A 6,230-nucleotide genomic window follows, 5' to 3' on the forward strand; every position below is an offset into this window, starting at 1 on the left:
GGGTAAATCTGCTGCTTCTCTCTCTTTAGCAGTAGAGTTTAAAAAAAAAAAAAAAAAGGTATTATTCTCTTTATACTCTGCCCAAATTAATAAAATAAATTTTCTTTAAAGCGACACTAAATGAGTCACAGATGGCGTTGCCCTTTTACAGGTTGCAGAAATCACCCATTACAGTTCTTTTAATTTATCAGTGAGGGAAAATAAGACGGCCTCTTGCTCCCTTGGCAGTAATAATCAGAAACAGTCTATTTGGAGCTTAATTTATCCCAAATATGTATTGATAGTTGCAGTGAAGAATATGTGACCTCTTTGGGAGTCACCAGTGGATGGAAGGTGGATAGCTTTTATAAAACCACCTTTAATAAAAAAGAGTGTTATATTGCGTATGTTTGGTGGGGTATTTAAGCATATGGTTTTCATATCAGGAGTGAAGATGGCAAACACATGTTCCACCTTCCGAAAAACCTTTCTTATGCTCATCACTCCTTGCAAACAGAAAGCTGGGAGGGTTTATTTTGTTTTATTTAATTTTTATTTTATTTTAATTTTACAACTCTGGTTATGTGGAAGAGCTGAAGTAATTTCACAAGGAATGTTAAGCTCGAATATCGTTCGCTTGTTGTTTTCCTGCTCGTACGAAGGAAGGTGATGGAATCTGTCCTTGGGCTTAGCCCGGTTAGTCCCCGGTCCCGGTGGGATCCCTCGGCAGAGGACCATGCCAAGAATCGACCCGAGTGGACCCCGGCTGGAGGCTCTGGGCTTCCCGAGGGCAGATGCCGGGGTGTAGATCCCCGCGACTTTATCCTTCCTCCTTCGCCTGTGCGAGCCCCCCTGGGGACAGCACCCCCGGTGCTCCCGGCGGCGGCGGTTTCTTGGTGTTTAAGATAATGTTATGGTATATCCAAAAATCATTATTGATCATTAATCTTTTATGAAGATTATAAGAAATGCCTTATTTCTGTGCTGAGCAGCAGTCCATGTAGCCCAACTGTCTGTCTCCAGACAACTGGAAAAGCAGACAGTGCCCAGGTAAAGCACACTAGCCTGACTACTCTCCATGAGCACAGAGATTTAATCCATCAGAGATGTTTGATTGTACATCGTTGTCCATTTGTTTTACTGCCCGGCCGCTCGGTGATAAATCTCGCGGTCCCCTCGCTTTTTCGTCACTCGCCTAATCCCGTGCCCCCCTTTCATGTGCGGTAATTGCGAGCAGCTGCTGCCGCGGCCCGGCCGCGCAGCGCGCAGAGACAGAACAATGGCAACAGCTGTTTCATTTCGCCTCGGGCCAGCGCTTCCTGCTCAGTCTGCATCTGCCCTTCTGGGTCCAATTTGTGCTCCTGGGTTGCTGCTGGGTTGTGTTTTTTTGTTTTTTTTTTTTTCCCTGTGACCCCGCTATCCGTTGAGGAGGGATTTGGAGGAGCGCACGCTCCAGCCCGGTTCTGGCACCGGGACTCTCTGCCCACTGCCGCGGGCAAGGGGAGACAGGGATGCCGTGCCTCTTCAAATGGAAATAATAACAAATGTCATGGGGAAAAAAGACCCCAAACACCCTGAAGTAATACAAACGAGCAGTAAGGCTGGGTTGAGGTGCGAGGTGGGCGGCCCCCAGGGACATCCATTCCCTGCGGGAAGTGGGGCGGCCAAGGTGCAGCCGGGGCTGGTTGATCATAGAGTCATAGAATCACAGAATGATTTGGTTGAAGGGACCTTAAAGATCACCTGGTTCCATCCCCCTCCCGTGAGCAGGGACACCTTCCACTATCCCAGGTTGCTCCAAGCCCCATCCAGCCTGGCCTGGAACACTTCCAGGGATGGGGTGTCAACAGCTTCTCTGGGCAACCTGCTCCTGTGCCTTAGCACCCTCACAGCAAAGAATTTCTTCCTAATATCTAATCTACATCTACCCTCCTTCAGCATCAAGCCATTCCCCCTATCACTGCATGCCCCGTAAAGAGTCCCTCTCCAGCTTTTCCAGAGCTTCTTTAGGTCAGCCAGGACCCACACAAGCTTTTCAGTCCCCAGAGAGCAGAGCTCACACTGGTGGTGCTCTTTGGGGTCCTTTTAAGCCCCTGCTCAGCCTTCTAATTCTTTGATTTCCTGGTCTCCAAACAACCATCCCCTGGGCAAGGGGAGGCAAATGGTCTCAGCACTTCCAGGCAGAAAGAGAGGTGATTTAGCCTGGAACCCACAAGTGTTCAGGACCAGGACTGGGGCTCGTTAAACTGGGCTTATTTAAAGGCCTGGAGCTGCTCAGGATCTGCAGAATCAGCCTTTCATGCTTCACCTTTGAACATGAATCCTTCCTTCCCTCCCCTCTGCTTTTTTCCCCCTGAGAAAGTGGCTGCATTCTTTCCTGGGTTAATTGTATCTTTCTGGGTTGGATAAGGCATATCTCATTAGAGGGGAAGAGAGATTTAATGTGAACTTCAAGCTGCCTTCTCCATGATACAGAAAAGAAATCCCTAATCAGCACAGTATATATTTTGTATAATTGCTCTTTGACATTCCCTCTTTGCTTGCTAATTAAAGTGAAAGAAAACGGTGGTGAAATGTTCCAGTGTGTTTTTCTAGGACAAGAAAAGCTAAACCCTTCTTTTGTTTATAAATACAGGGTATTTCAAGGGCCCAGAGAATCAGTTGTTTTCACAGGCATGCTGCTGAAATTTATTATTGTTTTCCTTTGGAGCCTGGCATTGAGCACATCTGCAGTCGAGAATCAGCTTTGTAGTGGTGTGAATGGTCACATCTTGGGGGACGTCACTCAGTCACACCCAGGTGACAGCCTTGTGACAGGTGATGCTGCATGTCTGCTGGGAAGCATGGAAAGGGCTGTCTCCTCCTGGTGCCTGAGGTTTTAAATTTTATACTTTTCTTCAAGGCATCACTCCTGCACTGTACGACAGCCTCAGGTCAACGTAGTTCAGAGTAAAATTTGCACTTCTGTCTAGTGAAATATTCTATTCTTCTTTGAAGAATGAAAATTATAGCAATAAAAAGTGAGTAAAGTGTAAGCAGTAGCATAGATCTGCAGCTACTACTGATTATTTCTAGTGTTCTGGAGAGTGTATCAAGATGTTTTCCAGTATTGCTCAATCAGAAAAGGGTTGTTCCCTCCTCCCTTCAGGTTTGTGTATTTTTTGGTCTATTTTTTTATAAGCATGTTCTCATCAGGGAAGAGCGACCAGGGCATCACTACCCATTCTCTGGATGGGATCTTCTGCATCCCAAGGCTAACACTTGGCATCTTTCTGAGATGTGTGAGAATTCCTTTGAAAGTCTTCCATCACACAAAAAAATTAGAGCCAAATATACTGGTTTAGCTCAGGAAAATGACTTGCAATATGCATTTCATGTGGCCCTGACGTGAGAGTTCCCCAGGGTGTTAGTTCATGTCCATGGATTCCCAGCCCACAGTCAGAGCTGTGCAGCACGAGGCTGTCCCTCTGCCCTGCTGCTGGTGACACCCTGTCCCAGCTGGGCATGTCAGCCCCAGAGCCCAGCACTGAGCCACCAGGCCATGATTCCTTGCTCGATCACACCTTAGTTGTGATGACATCAGATTGCATCATAGCCCTATGGAAAAGACCCAGAAGGGCATTCAAAGCTGCTGATCACACAGGGGAGCCAGGGTAACTAGTTGCTGACAGATTTATAGGTTTTAGTCCAATTAAAATGCTGTTTATTGCCTTTGGAAGGGGCCTGTTTGTTTCTAATTTTAGAAGTCAATTTGGGAAGTGACTACCTTGGCAGCAAGTTGAGAGTATGGGACCTGAAATTTTCCAATAGCACTTCTGTTGTTATTAACTAAAGAGTATTATTAATAAGTATTTGGCCGTGGACATCATTCTTACATGGCAGGGCAGGAATTCAGGACCCAGAGAACAACAAGAAAATTACTTTTGCTGTGAAACTGCTCACTCATCTTTGCCCCTCTCATCCTCTCATCACAAATTACATCTGCTTTGACCAGGACTGGATTTGTGTCCCATTTTTCCAGACACAGCCTGTTGCTTTCCACCCTTCCTGCCTCTCTTCTCAGCTTTATGATCAGCATGGCAGCAGCCATCACCTCCAAATGTGATGTGCCAGGTCAGGAGCAGCCAGCGCCGGTTTGGGACATGCAGTTGGTGTTTGAACCTGTTGGTCTTGGTTGTTCTTGCAAATTTTCTCTTCTGATTGCTCAAATTTATCCATTTTATTTATTCATGTTAGAGAGGGGAAGAAGTTTCAAGCTAAAAAAATGGTACACTGGTGTAAACCATCATGTCTATCTCTGGCCAGCAGTAATGGCAATTTTGGATAAATAAGAAGTGCAGAAGTAACAAATCTTGTTTGAGAATGAAACTAGAGCTGGAATTGGGATGTATTAGTTCTGTTCACAAGTTGGTGCAGTTTTGATGTGTGATTGTGGGAAAGCCACTTGGATGTCAGCTTTCCTACTATCTAGAAAGCCTGGAATGAGAAATTTTTATAAAACTCGGCTATTTATTTGTGAAGTACTTTTAGAGCCTCTGGTGAAAGGTACTGAATAGCTGCACGCTTCCCTGTGGTTTATTAAATACACATTGATCACAATTCACCCAAGGCAATGACATGTTTTCAACAGGAGGAGACCCAACCAAAACACAGGATCCTCACGTTTCCAGACCTTGGAGAGGTCCGGATGCTGAACTCAGAACCAAAGCTGGCGTTGTTGCAGAAGGCAGAATGAAAACCACAAGTCTCCATGCAAGCCTTGAAGTCTCAAGGAGAAGACAAGGGCTTAACCCCATCTCCTGCCTGGTGGGTCTTAATCTCCTGTAGGAATGTGACATTCCAGAAAAGCTCTTCTTGGGGTGATAAAGGGTTCACTGCCAGAACCCAGTGAGATGTACCTTTCTATCTTCCCTGAATCATCTCTGATAATGCTTTAGCTGGGTTCTGAAAGCAGAGAAGAAAGAAAAGATGAAAGGGAACTTGAATCAACACTATCTCCTGTCATAGCCAGGGCTTTAAAAATGCCTAAAGATCTCTTTGATTGCACACTGTTTGGGCCCTATGCCATCCTTTTATTACTTATCCATGTATTGGAGAGGTCACTGATGTTCTGTTGAAAATATATTTTTCTTTTGACCAAATCCAGGGGTATTTTTAGCAGAACAAAAAAGGCTGAAATTAATAAATTATTTTTTTCCTCAAATGATCCCTTCCTCCCCTGAGTAGAGAAGAGCAGATATTTTACAAGAAAATTCTGAGTTAACTAGAATATAAATATCTGCTGAAATATATTTCAAGTCAACTTTTGCCCATGGCTTTTCCTTTTGTATAACATACAGTAACTCCTTAGGAACCTCTCTTCTGTAAACAGGATTGTTACTAAAAATATAGCAGAGTGTGAGAATGCCAGAAGGGGGAAATGTAAACTCACCATTTTCTTTTATCCTAGCCAGATCACTTCATTGGGCTAATAGCCAGGAAGGTTCAAATATGAATGGATCCTGCACAGCCCACACCAGATGGAAAAGATTGGAGTTGGGTAAAAAGCTCTTTGTAGAAAGTTGTACTTTTGGGTGAAATAATTTCTGAAAGGTAGAGCATTAGGCAAAGGAGCACCTCCATTCTTTGGACACATTTTTGTGCTGTTTCAAAGGAAAGTTATGAATTCTTGCTTGTGGTGTCATTGATGTATATTCCTTCTAGCTCTCTGAAAACCTTTCTTCTCCGATGAGGTCGGGTCTGTGCTATCAAGGGAAGTGCCTCAGCTGTACAGAGGTGTCTGCCCTTGCCCTCTCTGCAGGGTAAGGCCTGATTTTAGACCAGGTCTGTAGGGACCTGGCACCACTGTCACATTTAGATGGGCAGGAGGAAGGGGGAGGCAGCAGTGATGAAGAAACAGGGTGAATCTCTTACTCAAATACCTCCAACCACCCTCTGATGAGTTATTGCTTTTACAGCCCTGGAAAAAAATTAAGGGGATGATCCATGACCTCAGGTTTCTTTGGGATTTCAGTGCAAGGGTTCTGCAGACTTTTAACTGGAGCTCAATGGAAAAAATGTTCCTATGCATCAGGAAAGTGGGCAAGTGAACAGGTACACTACTTTATGCTCTTTGCTGTGCTGTTCTGTTGTGCTGTCACTGAGATGCCTCAGTGCCCTCTCAATAGCAGGGGAAGTCAATACCAAGAGGCAAAGCAACAATGCCCCATTTCCAGGGGCAAGGAAAGAACTGTTCCAGCATCACTTCACAG

The 6,230-nt window shown here is 45.0% G+C and overlaps 1 long non-coding RNA gene across 1 annotated transcript in view; it reads left to right on the plus strand.

The window, feature by feature from the left end:
• The first annotated feature begins 1,832 nt into the window (after positions 1-1,832).
• Positions 1,833-6,230, plus strand: part of LOC108449773 — a 41,285-nt gene continuing 36,887 nt past the window's right edge. The window contains exon 1 of the long non-coding RNA XR_001866059.1: positions 1,833-4,785. This is a non-coding gene — a long non-coding RNA (uncharacterized LOC108449773). The remainder of the gene's footprint in view (positions 4,786-6,230) is intronic.

Source organism: Corvus brachyrhynchos, unplaced genomic scaffold (genome assembly GCF_000691975.1).
Source record: "Corvus brachyrhynchos isolate BGI_N302 unplaced genomic scaffold, ASM69197v1 scaffold319, whole genome shotgun sequence".
Taxonomy (NCBI): Eukaryota; Metazoa; Chordata; class Aves; order Passeriformes; family Corvidae; genus Corvus; species Corvus brachyrhynchos.